Source organism: Epargyreus clarus, unplaced genomic scaffold (genome assembly GCF_041222505.1).
Source record: "Epargyreus clarus isolate Ecla_fem2 unplaced genomic scaffold, WU_Ecla_fem_2.2 ptg000032l, whole genome shotgun sequence".
Lineage (NCBI taxonomy): Eukaryota > Metazoa > Arthropoda > Insecta > Lepidoptera > Hesperiidae > Epargyreus > Epargyreus clarus.
In genome coordinates, this window is record NW_027332237.1 from 9,390,406 (window position 1) to 9,413,054 (window position 22,649).

Genomic DNA, 22,649 nt, shown 5'->3' on the forward strand with positions numbered 1-22,649 from the left:
CAATACCAGTTGACCCTCAAATCGACATGTTGCATTTGTAATGGCATTTGATTTGTTGTATAAACATACAATCTGACTACTTTTATCATTGTAATGCTTATGAAACTACTGATATCCTGATAAGGATTGAATTGAAGCTTTATCGTGTACGGTTGTGATAAATTACTGTTTCGTGCTATTTAATAATATGGGAGTAGCAGACGATTAGATATTCCTACCTGATGGCCACGGATGCGCCGTTACCCCTGAGGACTAAGCTGGAACGCCTCGGAAAAGTATGTCTTCCTTATCAAACTCTTCAAACCTGAACACAGCAGCGCTTAACGCTCCTGTTATGAGGCAGAAATAGGTGTGGCGGTGGTGGAGTCGAACCACAAAGGGTTCTAACTTCGAATGGCAATGTAATACGTTTGCTATGCTTTGGGGCTTAATATTTTTTAAAATTCTTAACCCATTAATGTTTTAGAACAGAGTAGACTCAAATTCAATAACATCGCTACCAGATGTGTCTGTAAATTATACACCTTTATTTCTTTTTCTTTGATCTTATTTTATAAAAGTAAAAAGATTTTGAATCAAGTTAAGTAGACATGCATTAAGGGTCCCATATTAAATTCCCAAGAATCGTATCCAGTTTAGATGGTAGTGATAAGTTACATCCAATAGGATAATTTGAGTGGCAACCGACTACTAATGAATAAAAACATAAATTGGTCAAATGGGAATCGAACTGAGCTTGTTGGTTCCGTCACACTATTAAAGATTAGCTAACAAAACAACAACGGATATGACGTCGACCATCTCCAAGCCAATCAGTGCCATGTCAGCATTGACGATTCCCACTTTTTAGCAATAATCAGAAATGGGTTAAAAAGTTATTAATAAAAACCTAAGCTATTAGTACTGTCATTAAAGATAGAGAGAAAAATCCCTTTTAGGGGTCCAAATTCCAAACGACCACTACTCTTGTTATAGGAGAAATGAAAAATTCTTGAATTTTTTTTTGCTGTATCTAACCAACAGATTATGCATGCAGAATTCCCTTAAGCACAAAATAAGAAAAACAATCACAGAAATGTAGACCTTTTTTTCGGCGATCTCAACTACGTCTCTGCTTACAGGACCCCGTTTAATTTTTTTTAGTAAAGCTCATAATAAAAGGGTTTCCGGTCAGACTACGGACCCATAAAATACTACCGCCTAATACCATCCATCACTAAGTGGATTCGTCAAACTAAATTAGATGTGTAGCATTTTTTATCAAATGTCAGTTTAATCCGATGAATAATTTTAATAGATGAAAAAATCCATTTCAATTACTGTCTTAAGATTATCTATCAGTTGTTATACTTTTTTCGATTAAGTTAATTTTAATGGCTGGTTTGTTATTTAATAATTTTATGGATGGTCCGTATATATTTATGTTTTTTCATGATCATTAATTTGAATTACGTATTGATAAATATACAATTGCAAGAGAAAACGTCTATATACTTAGAAGTTATATATTAATGATCGTAAATAATAAATAAAATATTTTTTATGTATTTAAACAATTTTTATTGCGAACGTTAAATGAATGTAAGAAAATACTACAAATAAAATGTGTAATGTTGGCGCACGCAATTCTATCCCCCGCTAGAAATATGTGTTACATTGGCACCCCTAACTTTGCCCTCTGCTAAAAATATTCGTTACATGACGCTTATATAACTTCTTTGCACGCTAAATCATGTGTTACATTGTTAAGTGCAGTCGTCAAAACACCGATCTATTCCCTTAAGGGACCAAAAATAGTATACTAAACTTCAAATAGCAACTTTCAATAGCAAACTTTAAATAAGTGATAGCCTAGTGGTTAAGAAACTCGGCCTCTTAATCGAGGGGTCCGAGGTTCAAATCCCAGGCACGCACCTCTGATTTGTCTAAGTTATGTGCGTATTAAAAATTATTTATCGCTTGCTAAACGGTGAAGGAAAACATCGTGAGGAACCTGCATATCTGAGAGATTTATAAAAAAAATCTCAATGGTATGTGAGGTCTACCTTGAAACTTCAAATAAAACCCAGGCAAGTCTCAGGTGAAAACATAGTATCATTTAGTTCATTTAACTTCAGTATTTATCACTCCATTGGAACCGTAAACAGTACAGTTACAGCCCAGATTAAAGTATGAATTACTAGATCTATAAATTGTCTCGGATTAGCACACCACCGTTTATCTAAATCCATTTGCGGACAGATTCAGATGTGTCATGAAGTCATAACTTTGTCGAAAATCATAATTCTGCGATAGTATAATTTTGTCTGACATCATAATTTTGTCGAATGTCATTAATTTTGTACGGTGACATGTTGGAAGCTTAGGCTGACTGTCCACTGGGTAGTATGTGAGCGATATAGGCTATTTTATAATATAGGAGTAGCAGACGAGCATGCAGTCCACCTGATGGTAAGTGGCTACTGCCGCCCATGGATATCTGTAATCAACCCCAGATAGGATTAGATATTCCTACCTGTGATCAGTCACAGATGCGCCACTACCCCTAAGGACTAAGCTGGAACACCTCGGAAAAGTATGTCTCCCTTACCACGCCCTTCAAAACAAGCTGTTATAAGAGAAATAGGTGTGGCGGTGGCGCCGCCGCCGTCGAACCACAAAGGGTTCTACTACCTTCTATTTTGCACGACTCATGATGCGAAGCATCAGAGAGTGCTTTACGATCGAAAATTTTTTTTCGCTTCATTTTATTATTATAGCCTTGATAGTTCACGGAATCAAGATATTTTGCATACTATTGTCGAGATAATTTAATGGAGATTAATTCCATACTTTTTAAAAATTGATTTACTGCAATAGAATTGGAAAAAAACACCAAAATAGGTCAAAAAATTTTCCTGTCCGTCATGTGTGAAACCTGAAAACACTGTAACTTGTGAAAAATTCCATCATTTGAGTTAATTTTTCTTTTTTTTTAATTCTAATCGACGATTGTAGGTCACTGAATGCGAATGATTAATTAATTCAGTGTCGTTTAATTGCAATTAATAAAAAACGAAAACTACAAGACTGTATATCTATAGATATTATGTACATTTATTCCACCAGGGGCGCTTGTGCAGTACCTTCTTCCTACTACAGCTGTTTTTTCGGCAATTAATTTTGAACGACTTAAGTTTTTTTTTTTTATATATTTCATAATTAAATGAGCATTATGAGTCGTGCACTTTTGGATTTTCCAAACTTTTAATATTTTTAAAATAAAAAATATTACAAGTAGTCTTTGAAATCACGAATTCTATTTGTGCATAAATAGCCCTTTGTATCAAACAAAGGGTTATCTATATAGTAGTGATGGGATTTCTGCCATTTTCGAAGCCGGAAGGTCGATGCCTCCGACATGGTTTGATCCTAATCGCATAGTTTTTATTCGTTAACTGTACAAGCGTTAAGGTGCGTTTACACTGGTTTTTATCGGATCGGCCAATAGTGTATTTACCGTAACGTTAAAATATAGATTGAAACTACATAAGGATTACTATAAAAATATTATAAGAGTAATTAAAACGTTAGTTTTGTGTAATGCTTAAGTTTTAATAAGATTGTGAGGCTTAATAAACACGTTAATTTAAAAAAAAAACTGCATTAATATGGTGACTATTATTATATCTATCCGTATCATACAGATTTGTGAATGTTCTGGATTAATCTGGATTTATCCAGAAAATGCCAGATATATCCATATAAATAGTTTCTAAAGAATATCAAGATATTCTTAACGGACTAGCTATACGAGTACCTATGTACATTTTGAAAACGATCTTTTCATTGTAATCGTAAGTTATTCATATAATAATTTAATTAAACAAAATCCGAAAACCAATTTTTATATAGATGTACGTCATCAACCCATTATTGTCCCACTGCTGGGCACGGGTGGAGACCCGGCCTAATTCTATGGCCTAATCCTTCTCATTCTAAGGGGTGCCTCAGAATGAGAAGGATTAGGCCATCGTCTACCGCACTGGTCAATCGCGTATTGGTAGACTTCACATACTTTTGAGATTTTTTTCATATAAATGTCTCGGATATGCAGGTTTTCTCACGATGTCTTCCTTCACGGTTTTAAGTAAGTGATAATTAATTTCTAATATAGATGTACACAAGTCTATAAGCTCTCTTATAACGCTGAGTCGGTTACATCACAGTACTTCGATTATAATTGAAATATTCGTAAAAAATTGCCAAGCGTGAGCCGCATCTGAACTTTGTGTGAACTTGTGATGAGCTTGTTATTTCTGTTTAACAAAAAATAACAAAAATATATAGAAAATGGTTTTATTTTGTATTGGTAATTATTATTTACTTTCCTGCATATAAAAAACGATTTTGATATTTTATACTTATTAAGCCAAATATATCATTTAGGACCTGAGGACTATTTTAGGGGCGTGGCAATCAATATAAGATAGAGTCCTTCTATATCGAGTTGGTTCACAATTCTCAGGTGGTAGAACCTTCTGTGGTTCGACTCCGGCGGCACCACCGCCACACCTATTTCTACCTAATAACAGCAGTGTAGGCGCTGCTGTGTTCTGGTTTGAAGGCCGTGTTATGGGAAACATACTTTTCCGAGGCGTTCCAGCTTAGTCCTCAGGGGTAGCGGTGTATCTGTGGCCGACCTTTGGTAGGAATCTAATCTTACCTGGGGTTGGTTACAGATGTCCATAGTAGCCACTTACCATCAGGTGGACTGCATGCCCGTCTGCTACCTCAATGTTACACAAAATTGAATGGTTTATCAAAAAGGTGTTGTACTTAGGTTGCTAAATAGCTAACAACTTCTACGTACCTTGAAACCACCATTGTTGTAACAATTAAGTGCGTTAACAGGCAGTGAATCATGAGGAATGTTGACTGACAACATTTGTGACTTATCTTGCTTATTGTTGGCTTACAACACGGTTTCGTAGTTACTGTAGCTGTAGCTGTAGTTGTGGTGTAGTTACCATTTATCCTGTGGTAGTACCTCCCAACCGTTTACGGAAGCACCATCACTATACGTGTAAATGATGTTAGATGTGATTTGACTGTGGACGCAACATCATAGATCCTTTTACTTTACAACAACACGGGCACAGGGTGATCATGCGCAGCCATCCCTGAGGACTAAGCTGGGATGTCTCGGAAAAGTATATCAACCAGAACCAGTAAACCAGAACACAGCGCGCTTAACACTGCTGATGTTAAGCACAAATAGTTGTTTTAAACTAGAAGACAGCAGTGCTTAACACTGCTGTTATGAGGCGATGGTGCCGCCGGAGTCGACCAATAAATTCTACCACCTTACTGTTCTTACTATAGCTGAATAGCTATGAATCGCATGAATATGCGATTATAATTTCATCGCACCCGTTGCGGCAAATGCCTTAACGGAGTCGACTTAGTATTGCTATGATTGCAAAGCGATAATAATTTCATCGCCGACGTTACGGCACGTGCCTTAGCGACCTGTGGCTCGTACACAGTAATTTCATCATCGTTCTATCTCAAATTGGATCGAAACGATGCAATCTGGACATGCAAAATTAGGGCAAAGAGTACGGAAACTAGCTACTAATAATCAAATTGAGATGTACGTCTGGAAGTAATCACTTTTGTTTCAATTTCAGTGGATACTATAGTAGTTACATATGGCTTTTTCGGTGAGTATCTGAACAGGATACAGAGGGAGGAGACGGCCTAGTGCCATCATTGCGGGCACCACGAGGATTCCGCACAGCACACGCTGCAGTACTGCCCACCGTGGGAGTCTCAGCGGCGGATCCTCGTGTCAAAAGTGGGTCCGGTTGCGTTCCTTTGGAGATTCCGTAGTCCTCAACGCAGCGCCGAGGATGGCCACCGGGGGGCGGGTTTTAGTGAGGTAAGAATCCCATATAACCCGGTGTCGCTCCCACGGCATAGGGTATCTTTTGAAGGTTTCCCCCCAAAAAAAAATACTATATTACATGAAGTTAAAACATCTGACCAATTAATTTATGACCAACATAAGGACAGCAGTATTTTGTTTTCATAATATACAAGTATCAAACTATTATGACTAAACTCAGGATAGCAGTAACTACTTTTAATAATATAGAAGTGGCTAATGCTGCCAATGGACATCTGTAATCAATCTTAGATAAGACGAGATTCCTACCTGATGTCGGCCACAGACGCGCGGCAAGCCCCGAGGACTATGCTGGAAAGTCTCGGAAAATATGTCTCCCTTACAACCTTCAAACCAGAACATAGCAGTGCTTAACACTTATTGAGTAAAAATAGGTGGTTCGGTGGTAGGTACCTTCAGAATCGAATCACAAAGGGTTCTACCGCTTTTCAAGTACAAATGTATTTGTAAAGCAAGAAGAGTCATGAACAAAGCTTGTATCATAAAAAGATCTGATTCAAATCTTGATCAGCTTTATTTGATTTGCTGTCCCTTTCTTTCAGCATCGATTATTATAGATCAGAGTGAGACAGATACTGACCTCAGGACGTCACGATTTACAAGATCAAAGATCAATAATGTTATAATGATGATGAATACAATTATTATGTAACAAGTAATTCTTTAACTTATGAAACAAAGCATTCTTAAGATTATAAATAGTAAGAGCCCTTTAGTTGCTATGACAACCAAAGAGATAAGAAGATAAAATAACGCTTTCTAGTTTCTACACTCATAGCTATGAGCACACAAACACACAGACCTAGAAAAGAAATCTAAATTAATTGTTTACATATATGTTTGTAGGTGGTAGAACCCTTTGTGGTTCGACTCCGGCGGCACCACCGCCACACCTATTTCTACCTAATAACAGCAGTGTTAAGCGCTGCTGTGTTCCGGTTTGAAGGGTGTGGTAAGGGAGACAGACTTTTCCGAGGCGTTCCAGCTTAGTCCTCAGGAGTAGCGGGGCAACTGTGGCCGACCTCAGGTAGGAATATCTAATCCTATCTGGGGTTGATTACTGATGTCCATGGGCGGCAGTAGCCACTTACCATCAGGTGGACTTCATGCTCGTCTGATACTCCTATATTATAAAAAAATGTCTGGAGATCGAACCAGGTACCCACTTTGTCAGTAAGGTAACCGCTCCACTGCGCGTGTTTGTAAGTAGTTGTATTTAATGACCATGCAGTTCACTACATGTGGACATCTGTACTCAACCTCAAAAGGGTTTAAGTCCTATCTGAGGTAGGGCATAGATGCGTTGCAACCCCTGAGGACTAACCTGGAAGGCCTCGTGTCTCTATCTTACCCGTCATATAAAAACACAGCATCACTACAAGGAATTTGGACTTATAAAATCGAACATTTCATCGCATTTTTTAAATAAATTAAAGGAACTTGTATATATACCGCGTAAAACTGCTAGTCCGCTCTCAACATAGAAATGAATCGCGTCGCCATAGTAAATTGTATGACTGCACCTGCTCGCAACAACTTCACAACAACAACTTCAGAGCGGACTAGCACTTTGGCGCGGACTATACTTGAAGTCCTTACATTAGATTATTTATTGTAGATTATTTGGACGCACGTAAACAAACAAACCCTGTCTGCAAGGAGACGTGATTTGTATAATACCTATTAAAATAATGTGAACAATAATATAAAATTGTAGCAGAACTATAGAAATAAGATTTTCAAGATTACGCAATATAACAGCAGGAAATAACCCTGTCTTAGATTAATAATTTAAATATTCCGATCTATGGTCAGCCGTGTATCGAACCTGGGACTCGTGGCAGCGACATCGCCAGCGAGTCACCTAACGGATACCGTATCCCACATTAATAGGAAAATGGAGCATAACAACTCATTTCCACAGGATGTAATTAGAAAATCGATTCCTCAGTAATCTACAGGCGGAAATCGAACCTGCATCATCGGAGGAAATTGTTAGCGATTTCTTCGGCTAAGCTATGGTGATATACCATTAATGGCGTTTCTATGTGATATAAGGAGCAGTAAGTGGTCATTGCCGCCCATTGGTATGAATGTAGTGATGGTAAGTGAGCACTTACCAATCCATGGATTATGTCAATCTGAGAAAGATTACTGAAAGTGGTAGAATCCTTTGTGGTTCGACTCTGGAGACACCACCGTCACACCTACATATTTCTGCCTTAAAAGCAATGTTAACGCTGCTGTGTTCCGGTTTGGTATTTTAAAGAAGACATCTTCTCGGACTTATTTTGGCGTTCCAACTTAGCCCTCAGGGGTAGCAGCGCATCTGTGGCAGACTTAAGTAGGAACCTAATCCCATCTGAGTGTGATTAGCCAATTACCGTCAGACGGTAGCCAATTACATTTACATTATAAAAATAAAACATTAAAATTTGTTGTTACGGAACGCCCTATGATCGAGATCGACTCGTACATGGCAAATTATTGGCAACTTTTTGATAATTTTCAAAAACTTTTAGGTTCAATACGTCATACTAACAACGGCAGTAAGACATTACGGAACGAGCGTTCAGCCTTAGTCCATTACACGGTAGTTAATTCTAGGTCCGACCTGTAACATTAGAGCGAGCTTTTATGGAGCTTACGTAAAGCTTAATAAGCGATATTGGATAACTTCCTTGCCTCGAATTACGTTGCTCGGTATTTGCTTTGGGTAAAGCTTTGTTTAAAGCTCAGGAATGTTAAGCGAAAAGCGGTTAGATGTAATGAGATTGAAGGTGGTAGAACCCTTTGTGGTTCGACTCCAGCGGCACCACCGCCACACCTATTTCTGTTTTATAACAGCAGTGTTAAGCGCTGCTGTGTTCTGCTTTGAAGGGTATGTTAAGGAAGACATACTTTTCCCAGGCGTTCCAATTTAGTCCTCAGGGGTAGCGCCGCATCTGTGGCCTACCTCAGGTATATCATATCAAATCCTATCTGGGGCTGAATACAGTTGTTCATGGGCAGCAGTAGCAGCCACTTACCATCAGGTGGACTGCATGCTCGTCTGCTACTCCTATATTATAAAAAAGAATAATTTATTTTTCTGGATGTTTACCAAGATACGACGGTCTCTACTGTATAGTTCATAATCAAGAATAAGTCATCAAGGGTCTCCTTTCAGAGTGAGAGAGGTTTAGGTCATAGTCCACCGCTTTGGACAAGTATGGTAAACTACATACAAACTTGAGATGTATTTTTATGTGTTTTCAAGCGTCTTTATTCAGAATTGTACTTAAACGTTTCAGCAAGAAATAAATTATTTTCTAATTGCTACATATCTTTGAGAAATCAGAGGCCTGGGATGCGAACTTAAGACCCCCCGAGGTGTGTTCACGAGTCGTATAACTGTAATTTGTTAATTGAAATGTAATTAACAAAAGTCAAAATTGCTCAAATCGAAATGAGTGGTTTAAATGTCATTAACGATTCGTTACATTTACCGCTAATTATTGCACAAAACCGAGTGAGAATTCGACAAATCGACGAAAAGAAATAGACTTTAATTAAGAAAAATTTGTGGTATCAAATTTCGAAATGACCCTTAAATGCAAGAGTATCTTATAATATAGTATAGAATTGAGGTCAAAAAGACCTTGTAAGGTTTAAAGGGACCTCAATTTTTTTGAAGTTGACGACTTTTGGTTTTAATGTTAAGTCAGTGCCGCCCTTAGATGGCCTGTAAGCGTCTATTTATTTATTTTTGTACACCTTAAACCACGGATTACAAAGGGTAAACTTAATGCCTAATGGCCATCTATCTGTAAATTGAAATGAGTCTTCGCCTTACCACACTGTTCAAGCTAAAATACAGCACTTTTGCACTACCGCTATAAACTATATGGGCGAAATAGATGTACAAGTAATGTATCTGGAATCGAATCAAGTGTTCCGTCGATGTATATTGAAGATCCATTTCACTACAGACACAGGTTGCACAGGCACTAATGCCACAGTTGAGTTCTGGTTTGAAGCGTGCGGTAAGAGTCACATACTTTTTCGGGTCATCTCAGCTTCGTCTTCAGGGTAGCCGCGCATTTGTCACCGACCTGTAGGACTACCATGAGTTTACATAAGTATTACTCGCTAGCGACTGCGTAAAATAAATGTATGAAAAATTGTACAGCGCCTCTGGTGGTTACTCGTAGAACTAAAATCCGTAGTGACGTAACTCGATACGTAAAAAACCTATCGAAATCAAATCGCTAGCGAATGTCATTATGATCTATTGCCATACAAATTCGGTCCCATGAGGTCATTAATTTGACAGACGTTGTCAAGAAATACCGTAACGATAGTAGTTATGTTATTCACTAGCAAAATGACAATAGTTTTCTATTTACCATTTCTATAGTGGCGTTTCTATGCCAACTCATGGTAATGCTACTGAGGTAATTTAATCTCTTCGACTGTTCATTATAGATATCTATTGGCAATCGTGATCAATGAGCATTCTGCCCCTTTGGCCTAAATGCTTACTATAAACAAAAATAAAGACATTTGCTTCGAAACATAGGAGTTTTAAAGCGCAAACGCTGCTTTTGTTTGGAGGGTGTAATTAAGACTTTGACTTAGACCAAATCAATGACCAAACTTATATACAATTCCAAGTCTTTTTATGATACAGGAGTAGCATTAAACCATGCAGGACCTGACGTCACCCACAAATGCGTTGTTACTCCTGAGGACTACGCTGGAACGCCTCGGAAAAGTATGCATCCCTTACCATACCCTTCAAACCAGACCAGCGGCGCTTAACAATGCTGTTATTACGCAGAAATATATACATATTAAGTCGATTAATACATGTACCCGTTTACATCAACGCATATAGGTAAGTATAATCCACATAATCGCATATTTGTATTCATATATCGCGACTCCCGACTTAGCGGGTACCGTCAGCATAATTATCTACGATCTTGCGTAAAGCCGGTCCTCGCTATTACAGTTTTATCAGCGCTTATTACTTTACATGCTATCATCTGCCGTACGGTCAGCAAACCAGTTATGATTATTTATGAGCAATGCCGCCTGTCCGGATAACACGATTCATTAATTTTTCGAAAATATATTATGCGCGCGACTTTGTTTGTGTTGTATATATGTATACAAATCAACAAATAAGGTTTGTTTGATATTAATTAATATTATTTTAAGCTATTTCGTTTTAGAGTGAGATGGAACGGCCAAGTGCAATTTGGTAGATTTTACACAACTTTGACATTTTTTTTAGAATTGTAGGTTGCATGTAGGTTTCCGCACATTGTGTTTAATTCAGTATGAGTGATAGATTATACTCACATAACTTTAAAAAGGCAGAGGTTCTGAGAGACGCGTCTGGGATTCGAACCAGAGAGAGCAATATTTTTATCTAAAAAGTTATTTTTTCCGAACAACGTTTATTATCATGCCAATTGGTTTAATAGTAGGCATAAAACATAACAAACATGCAAAGAAACAAGCAAGCAAACAAATAAACTTTAGCATTTATAATTAGGATAATACTTTTGATAACGACTGTACCCATAGTAAAGGTTATTTTTACCGACTGTACATATACACGTTGAATACCAAACCAATTTGACATGAGCCAGAATCATACTAATGTTTGTTACGCACTGTACTCTAGCTGAATGATAATATGGGGGAAATTGTCTCAGCACGCAACATGAACTTGTAATGTCACTTACAACATTTGTTTACGCAAGTGTTTATGTAATGTTTTGGCACGTCAGTTTGTCTGTCGATCTTAATTGCAGTTTCTCTTCAAGATTTGATGCTTCAGTTTTATGTAATGGAAGAGAATTGCGTGCAGTGGAGTTGATGTTAGATACATCTGTAATAAGTGGAAATATAAAAAGAGTCCTGCTTTGTAAAAGTCGATTCTTTGCATCCCTGAGAAGTAATTTTGAAATACTTTACTTACTATTTTTTCATAAAATTGTAGTAGATGGTCAAGTGTCTGGAAAACGTTACAGATGGAAGATCACCAACTGAACGAAAACTGGCCACCACACGACACCACAGTCTACCATTCCATGGAAATATTAAAGAATCGCACTACAAGACCATCATAGACAACGCTGTTCTTGACGGTCACGACCCTCAGCCATGAGGAATCGACTAAGAACAAGTAGATAATTAGGATGCAGTTCATTTGGTGGTAAGTGCCCTTTGCTGCTCATGGATTTTTGTAACCGACTTCATAGAATAGGCGGCCTATCTAGTCTCGTTGCAGCCCCTGAAGACTAAGTTGGAACGTCTCCAGAACACAATAAATTATTGTCGTTGTTAAAACATAGTTGTAAGTTTCAGGTACAAGTTCCCAATAAAAAAATCCATGTAACAATTCTAACTACTAATATTTAAAGGTGGTAGAAGCCTTTGTGGTTCGATTGCGGCGTCACCACTGTTACACCTATTTCTGCTTAATAACAACCGTATTAAGCGCTGCTGTGTTCTATCTTAAAGGGTGTTGTAAGGGAGACATGCTTTTCCGAGGCGTTCCTTAGTCCTCTGGGATGACGGTGAATCTTTGGCCGACCTGAGGTAGGTCTAATAATATCTGGGGTTAAATACAGATGTCCATGGGCGGCCACTTACAATCAAGTGGACCGTATGCTCGTCTGTAACTCCTATATTATACAAAAAAAAACTAAAGAAGAACTGACATCACCCTTCTAACCTCACTTAGTCCAATAGATGTTACAACACAAAACGTTTCCAATCCACCAGCGCCTCTAAGCTGTAACAAATGAATGTGAAATCTATATTAAAATCTGTCTTAGAAAATTCGTGATCGTGACATCAAGTGAAGTCAAATAAATAGGCACGTATTCACGCAAAACCATTTAATGCTGGTAAAGTGTGTTTCCACAGACCCACGATACGGCATAGAAAACAGTATGACGTATGACTAGACGTTTAGAATTTGACTCTGGCGGCATCACCGCTACACCTATTAGGTATTGCCTCATAACAGTTGTAAGATTTGCTGTGCTCTTGTTTTGGAAGGGGTGATAAGGGAGACCGAGGTCTTCCAACTTAGTTCTCAGGGATATCGGTGCAACTGTGGCCGATCTCAGGTACGCGTTTAATCTTATCTGGGGTTGACTACAGATTTCAAGAGCAGCTTAGGTACTCGTATATATAATATGCATAAAAGGAGATACATCATGAGGAAGCCTGCATATACTCTCAATACGTATTTGGTCAGCGCGATAGACTATGTCCTAATCCTTCTCATTCTGAGCAGACCCGTGCCCAACTGTGGGACAGTAATGGGTTGACGACGATAGTATTCAAGGGGTTTTAATGGGAAAATTTAACAACGTTCACTCAAGGATTACTTTTTTTTTTCAAATCAGTATAGTATTATTTCAACTCGCTGTCCATATAACGTAGCCGAAACCGTTATAATTACCTTATACTGCCGGCCCGTGGAAACTCGACCATATTATGACATTTACATAATGTCAAGGCCACGTTACTGTCATTTTGACAGCTTCATTTGATACAGAAATATGGCGGCCGAGGCTTTGACCTGTACCAAGAGGTAATTATTCCGATTTTGTAGAAAGTAAATTCCTTTGTAATGTATGACTTTATTTTGCACTCATTATTGATTACGAAACAGTCACCTACATTTTCTTGTGGCCATGACAGACACTTTAAGTTCAAGCACCTGTACCTTTACCATGAGTTTTTACTTTTTGACACAGCGCCCCTAACGGATTGTGTCAGAACTTGAAAATTGTATGGGCCAATACGTAAACAAACACAAAAAACGGTCATATTTGTCAAAACGTAAAAACTCATGGTAAGGGTACTGAATCCTCTTCTTGTATACTATACCTGAATAACTTTTATTCACGATTAATTCATTCGTTTGTTGTCTTTATTTGTTGTTAATTAATTGATTTTATGTTTCTACTTAGGATCCATACAACTAAAATACCGTTGCACTATTAATTACAAAATAATATTAATTCTTTCGCCGCTTCTCCATAACGAAACACTTAGTGAAGTGGTGGTAGATGTTATGATGATGTTATGATGCTGATGATAAAGTGCTCTGCAAAGAACCTATTTTGAATAAAAAAAAAAATGATTTGAGGCCATGTGAAAATATTATTCCGCACATACCTATTTCTGTTGCATAAAAGCAGTCTGAAACTACTGTGTTCTGTACTTTAAAGGTGGTAGAACCCTTTGTGGTTCGACTCCGGCGGCACCAACGCCACACGTAATAACAGTAGTGTTGGCGGTGCTGTGTTCCGGTTTGAAGGGTGTGGTAAGGGAGACAGACTTTTCCGAGGCGTTCCAGCTTAGTCCTCAGGGGTAGCGGCGCATCTGTGGCCGACCTCAGGTAGGAATATCTAATCCTATCTGGGGTTGATTGCAGATGTCCATGGGCGGCAGTAGCCACTTACCATCAGGTGGACTGTATGCTAGTCTGCTACTCCTATATTATAAAAAATTATACTTATCCCAGGCATTCCAACTTAGTTCTCAGGAGTAGCAACCTGAGGCTGACTTTAGATAGAAATCTAATCTTATCTGAGGTAAACTACAGATGTCCAACTATTCTTTATTCTTTCGACAATGCACATAACATAAACAATACAATTTCTTTAACAACATAATTTCGCTTTTAAAAACCAAGTCACACTTTTACTATCGCGCCTAAATTATCGTCGAAGTGTGACTTTCACTCACACCGCCCTTTCTCTTGAAAGACAATGGGGTAACGCATAATTGCGTTAAAAGCTATGGTATAGCGAAAGTGGGAAATAGGGTAATTGGTGGACCTACTAGTCATATGTATGACGATGTATGGAAATAAGCAGTGGACTAGTCTAGTGGTCGAGTGGCCCCTCGATCGAGGGAGTCCAAGTTCGAATCTCTAACTTTTCAAAGTTGTGTACGTATTAGGAATTTATTATCATTTGATTTAACGGTAAATGAAAACATCGCGAGGAAAAGGCTACTACTACTAATACGTACTTGACCAGCGCGTTGGACCATGGCCTAATCCTTCTCATTGTGAGAGGGGACCCGTGCTCAGCTGTGGGACAATAATGGGTGGATGACGACAACGTATAGAAATAGGAACATATGGGGCCCTATTTATCCGGTGTGGCAGAGCGTTTCAGCTGTCTGACGTGCAAAGCGTTCCAGATTCGATCAGACATATTTCTGAATGATTAGATAGATATATTTAAATATCTGCTCTGCGTCTGGGTGTTTATGTATTTGTTTTTGTGTGTTCATACGACACATGCACCCACGACACATAAAATTATATTGTTGCCATTCTCGATTGATCTATTCATTGTTTAATTGTATTTTAAATCTAAATTTAAAAGTTATCATAATTTCTGCCCAGATCCGGCTTTATCCTGTTTCGACAGTTACATTCTTTCCTGAAATAAAAGTTGAGCTGCAACATAATTATGTACATAATAACAATAGTGGTGCGACGCGTCAAAATGGTTGCAACTCGACGCCTCCATTCATATCAGCACCTTTATATTGTAATCTCGGTACAGTCTCGTGACAAAGTAATACAATGTAAATTATTTTACAGAAGTAATTTACAGTGGACCTTTTTAGGGTTTCGTAACCAAAGGGTTAGAACGGCACCCTATTACTAAGCCCCCGCTGTTTGTTTGTCTTTGCGTCTGGCCGTCTGTCACTTGGTCCTATCTCTGCAACCGTAATAGATAGACACTTAAAATTTTCACAATGAAGCATATACTAAGAAAAACAACACTTGATGATACGGAACCTTCAGTATGCGAGTTCGACTCGTCCTTTTCGTTTATTACTGATAATTGATAATATAGACAGAAGTTTACATCTGACGGTAAGTGGCTGCTGCTCATGGACACCTGTTTTGTTCTAATTAAGTTCCTCATAGATAGGCGAAGGCATCAACCAGTTGTAACTGGGGCAGTTGGAGCTGGACCAGAATTGGTTATACATATTTAGAAACCTTCCCTAATTCTGCAAGCTTTTCGTATAGGCTAAGTTTAGCAGAAGGCCTGCTCTTGGATCTCTTCTGCAATTTTTTTCCGAGAAATGGGAAATATAAAGTTGCAGTCCGCTTCAGGGGTACTAAAGTGAAATTTTCTAAACTCTAGCCTCAGCAACTTCAAATATAAGTTCTGTACTCCAATGTACAGTTACATCATCTGCTTTCACATCGATCAACAATCGAGATCGAGATCGGTATTGCGAATCATTTCCGTTGTTCAATCGATTTAATTAACAAACTGTTTTGCTATTCATCTTTTTCTATATATAAAAGTAACTGTCGTAATATCTGTCAACTGTTATTTCATAGGTGTTTCTTTTTATAATACTGGTAATTATTTACTGCCATTCATGGAATTGGACATCTGTAATTTGTCTCAGATGAGATTAAATATCTACCTGACGTTGGCCACCGAAACCTACAACGCCTCGGATAAGTCTATTCCTATTACCTTAAATTAGAATACATCAGCACTTAAATGCTTAATTATTTGGCAGAAATACGATGGTGCCTCCGGAGTAGAACCAACATGGGTGCATGTCACATATCACCAATGAGTCGGCACTGAAGATGCTGATTACATAGCTATCAATCATTACAGTCCAACTGCTGGGCACGGGTCTCCTCACAGAGTGAGACTTATGCCAAAGTCCATAGCTCTGGCCAAGTGCGAATTGATAATCTCGCAGACGTGGAGCATTACTTACGATATTTTCTTCCACCTTTACAGCAAGTAATAATTAATTTCTACTACACACTTCAATAAATCAGACGTGCCTAGGATTTGAATCTTGGGTCCCCAAATGAGGCATTTTCTAACCACTAGGCTATCACTGTTTCCTGCTTACTGACATAACTTCTAACGCCTACTTCTAAAGCAAAGCCGGGCTAAGTCGCTAGCTTAGTGAGAGTGTGCCCAATACATTGCAACATCCATAAGTCAATCAGACTCACCATAGATTACACTCGAATTTGCCTACAATGGCTTTGAGTGTGATATTAATAATTCAATAGAACGAACCCGTCTCCATTCAATTCTTTGTTCTCTGGGTGCGAGGGCTCAGTTTGCAATAAGTTGTACGGTTGTCATTTGTTTGACAAAGGTCATATATGCCAATTTTTGACCGAATTGCCATTCAAAGGTTTTATTGTTCTGTTAAAGATTATTTTCGTAACAGCTACATGTCTCGTTCTGAGAATCAGACGAAAGATATCACATTTTAAAATGTAGTAACTTAAATATATATTTTTATGCTACAGAAGTAGCGAAAGGACATGCAGTCCACCTGATGCCACGTCTGTCGTCATTGAAATCTTTTTTTATATAATGGTGTAGCAGACGAGCAAGCAGTCAATCTGATGGTAAGTGGCTACTGCCGCCCATGGACATCTGTAATCAACCCCAGGTAGGATTAGATATTCCTACCTGAGGTCGGCCACAGATGCGCCGCTACCCCTGAGGACTAAGCTGGAACGCCTCGGAAAAGTCTGTCTCCCTTATTACACCCTTCAAACCGGAACATAGCAGCGCCTAACGCTGCTGTTATTAGGTAGAAATAGGTGTGGCGGTGGTGCCGCCTGAGTCGAATCACAAAGGGTTCTACCACCTTCTACAAACTACAAATGCGTTGGTTCACCTGAGGACTAAATCGGATTGCTTTTATTCCTTCAAACAAGAACATAGCAACGCTTAAGACTGGTATTCGAACCAGGAAGGGCTGCACAACCTTTAAAACTAAAATCTTGATTGACTAGAGAATTTAATTAAACGATTGCGTAAATATAGTAAGTAATTTGTTTAAAAAATATAATGTCTATGTAAAAATGTTTCAAGGCGTTTTGGCTGCAGCGCATGGCAAAGAATAAGAGATACATAATCTACACATTACCCTCCGAAATCGGATCAAAAATATAGTTTCATTTCGAAAACTCGACTTCAATTTAATACTAATCAAGAAGATTGTTATAATTTAGGTCGGCTATTAAACAAAATGCTATTAAGCCGTCAACTGTTGATTGCTTATTGATTTTAACTAAACCAATCTAAGTTATGACACACATATCATCGACAAATAATAACTTTGCGAATTTAACTTTAATATTAGATGTAGTTTGCTGACATCTTGATTATTTCACTGTACCTACAATTAATATTTTAACACTTAATGTGCATCCAAAATATGAAATAGCAATTTAAATATTTATTATTTAATATTATATAAATATGATTACGTACCTTATATATGCGAGGTGCGAAGTAAACTGAAACAAAAAATAATTAATGGTAAAAATCATATTGTATTTATCAATGATTGTTCTTGCATGTATGATAATAATTCTTGTTCAAGTTAGATGAATCCCATGAAAAATCCTTATCTATACTAATATTATAAAGAGAAAAACTTTGTTTGTTTGATTGTAATGAATAGGCTCAAAAACTACTGGACCGATTTTAAAAATTCACCATTCGTAAGCTACATTATCCACGAGTAACATAGGCTATGTCTTATATGAAATATATTTGATAAATAGATTTTGAGGCGGTACAAACTTGGCCGGGTCGGCTAGTAAGCAATAAATTGATAATTGTTCGCTTAAATTTTCTATGTCGCAATAATAAAGATTTTTCCAAAAAGAAATAGTTTCCTAAAAGATATCTTCATTTTTTAGGGTTCCATCTTCAAAATAAATGGGGGTCGCCATACAAGAACCCGCTATTTTTAGACGTTTTTAGCTTTATCTATTGAACCGTATTAGGTAGACAGTTCAAATTATCACAATGCATTTACTTCTATGGCTAGTATGATAAAAATACAACAAATAAAAAATTATTAAAAATTTGGTTGTACAGAACCCACGGTTTGCGAGTTCGATTTGCACTTGGCTAATTATTTGTAGTTTTTTTTAATAAAAATCGTCTCACAAGTTCTTTGAGCATTATTCACTATTCCTTATATTCAAATTTGATCTATGTACAATTTTTTTATTACTTAGTAGCAGATGAGCATGCAGTCCACCTGATTGTAAGTGGCTACTGCCGCCCATGAACATCTGTAATCAACCCCAGATAGGATTAGATATTCCTAACTGAGGTCGGGCACAGATGCGCCGCTACCCTTAAGGACTAAGCTGGAACGCCTCGGAAAAGTCTGTCTCCCTTACCACACCCTCCAAACCGGAACACAGCAGCGCTTAACACTGCTGTTATTAGGTGAAATAGGTGTGGCGGTGGTGCCGCCGGAGTCGAACCACAAAGGGTTCTACCACCTTGGAAAAAATTAAGATAACAACAATACAATTTGAACGTATTCATTTCAATTGTAAAGTACAATTATTTTTAATAACCAAATTGATACAAGAACATGCGTTATATTTACGTAAGCTTATTATGTTATTATCGGGTTTCACAATAATTAACAGACTTCAAAGAAGATTTACGTTCGCAATTTGTGAGACTGATGTGTACAGTCAACGAGAAATATATTATACATATATTGTACTTACTGATAGCCCAAAAGAAAGATGTGTATTAATACTTTAAACATTTGCATTTTTATTTTTCAAGGTGTTTTTCTGTAACATTGAAGCTAAATATAATTAATTTCCAGTAAGCAAACTGTAAAAAAAACTAAAATTAACGATTTGGGATCCTAATCCCAAACTTCCAGTGTGCCAAAAGTAAGGCATAGATGGTTCTTCACGTTGTTTGATATTAAACAATTCGAACTTCGAATCCTTTTTAACAATTTACCTATTACGCGAAATATTGAAAAAAGAGTAAAGTCTAAATAAATACTAGGTTCTTCGTGTACCGAAATGTATACGCTGCTAAAAACGTTCAATCTCCATCAATTTATGTGTCCAACTGTACATTGAAACAACATCTATACATCATTAATATCAAGATAATTTTGTATTGCGTGTGGACAAAACGCTCTATTATGTAATCTATCAGAACATAATATATGAACGGATTAAAAAATATCCTTGACCAATTTATTCTATTAGTACGCTTTATTAACGCTCGACTTAACTATTAGGCTCCGTTTATACTACAGACATTCAACGTGTCGTGTCAGACATAATCATTGTTATCCTAATCCTTACTAATATTATAAATCCGAAAGTAACTCTGTGTGTCTGTCTGTCTGTCTCTCTGGTTGTCTCTTCTTCACGCCTAAACTACTGAACCGATTTTAATGAAATTTTTCACAAAGATAGTCTGAGACCCGAGAACGGTCATAGGATAGTTTTTATCCCGGAAATCCCACGGGAACTAGGGATGGCGATCTAAGATCTATTAATCGGAGAATCGATCTTTTGGACCAAAAAAATCGATTATTTTAATCGATATTAGTAAGGATTGAATCGTAAACTATGCATTTGATCAAGTGATGATCTTTAGCAAAGTTGTTGTTCATGAGCCCACGAAGGTTCCAGAGTTGGTATGACCAATTTTCGCCAGATGGTGCCACTTTCGTTGCAATGAAGGTACGAATTTTCAGTTTTACGTATGTTAGTATGTCATATTATTTTCTTTTAAACGCGGGCGAAGCCGCAGGAAAAACTAGTATACAATACTTTCTATTACAACTTTCTTATTTTCCTATTTTCTTATTTACGTTGACAATTTCAAATTCAAATTTATAATATTTTTTATTGACATTATTACAATTTAATACAATTCATTCAATCTAACTTAATTCCATTGTACTCGACTTATTAATTATTTTTAGCTTAAGACATTTATTTTTTTGTATTTAATGTAATATTTTAAAAATGTGTAACATGTACCTAATAATGCATGATGTGATTACTCGTAATAGTAAGAACAGTTGGAATGTATCCTTTGAGCTTATTTAAAATTTATCCATTGTAAACACTGTTTCTTATGTGGGTAATCAATTTAATAAATAAATAAATACTTTGACAGGCACGACCTGTTGATATATGGTACAAAAACAAATATAAAATGTTAAAATTTTGTTTGCTCCAGCGAATCTCCGAAGCTCGGCCAATTTTAACTGGACTTTCACTGGCAGTTAACTGATATTATACGGAATAACATAGACTCTTTTATTTTGGAAAAATAATTAGGGTTCCATGCAAAAAAAAAAACGCTTTCTACACTCACAGCCCCACACTAGGATTCCCTGTATCGTGGGTGCCATGGACACACCCAGAGACAAGTATACAAACACCCAGACCCAGAAACAGAAATCTAAATTCATCAGGCCGGGGATCGAACCCGGGACCCTCTGCGCGTCAGACCGGCATGGTGACCGCTCCGCCACGCGGATCGTCAAACCCTTCAAAACTCCCAAGTATTTTTACGGGTGAAACCGCAGGGCACAGCTCCTTCTATATAATAACTGTGGCCGAAAGTGAACGTGGCTCGCATACAACGTGGTTCTATGACCGACATCTGTTACATTGCTCCATGGTAACTGGAAGCGCCATGAGTTCTATGGAAACGCATAGTAATGTCATGTAGCGGAATTCGTGATTACACGTTGGTAACAGATTGAGACACATTGTGAATTTAAATATTTGTAGTAATAAATTAAAATTCTGCTCAATATTCCCACCACTGAAATAATCTGAAGCTTAGTTCTCAGGGGTAGCGGCGCACCTGTGGCCGGCCTCAGGTAGGAATATCTAATCCTATCTGGGGTTGATTACAGACTTCTATGGGCGGCAGTAGCCACTTACCATTAGGTGGACTGCATGCTCGTCTGCTACTCTTATATTATAAAAAAAATCCACCAAAACTAAAATTGCTTCACGCTAAAAATAGTATGGCGGTGTTACCCCCTAGGTTTAGTGCGGTAATAATCCCACATAACCCTGCATCGCTCCCATGGCACAGGGTACCTTTTGAAGGTATCCCCTCGTAAACAAATAATGCTCGGTCGAACTAAACTTGTTTTACAGTATTTTCTACCACCTTTCAAAAAAGTACATAATTTCATCGACCTAAATAAAATGTCATTTCCAGTAATTATTTATCAACGAGCAATCGTTACATTAATTAAAGCTCAGCTGCGCTTGATCCGATTTATTTAATGTACTGCGTTGATTGATGTGGAATGACCTTTAATCCAGGCATTACTGTGAAGTAGGCGTTTTAGTTCTATCTGTAATGGAGCTGATTGCTTTTTTGCAATATTTGCAAACGAGTGCAGGCGACCAGGTAGGTTAGTGCGGCCCATGAATATCAATAATCAACCCCAGTTAAGATTAGAGTACTATCTGAGGTCATGCACAGATGCGTTGCTAATGTGTACTAAATTGGAACGCCTCGAATAAGAATGTGCCCATTACCACACCCTTCAAACCAGAACACAGCAGCGCTAAGCACTGTAGATATTAGGCAGCAATAGGTACATGTGGTCATGTCGGAGTCGAACCACAATGAGTTTAGTGGATTTTTTAAAATTATATAATGTATAAGTAGCAGACAAACATGCAGTCCACCTGATGGTAAGTGGCTACTGCTGCCCATGGACTCCTGTAATTAACCCCAGATAGTATTAGATGTTTCTACCTGAGGTCGCCACACATACGCCGCTACCCCTGAGGACTAAAATATGTCTCCCTACAAATATATAC

The 22,649-nt window shown here is 37.7% G+C and overlaps 1 protein-coding gene across 2 annotated transcripts in view; it reads right to left on the bottom strand.

Moving 5' to 3' along the window:
• sano (CABIT domain-containing protein serrano) overlaps nt 1–22,649 on the bottom strand; it is a 128,775-nt gene that overhangs the window by 66,001 nt on the left and 40,125 nt on the right. For both annotated transcript variants that reach the window (XM_073090502.1, XM_073090501.1), the window contains exon 2: nt 18,274–18,299. The gene's annotated coding sequence lies outside the window, so the exon portion shown is untranslated. The remainder of the gene's footprint in view (nt 1–18,273; nt 18,300–22,649) is intronic.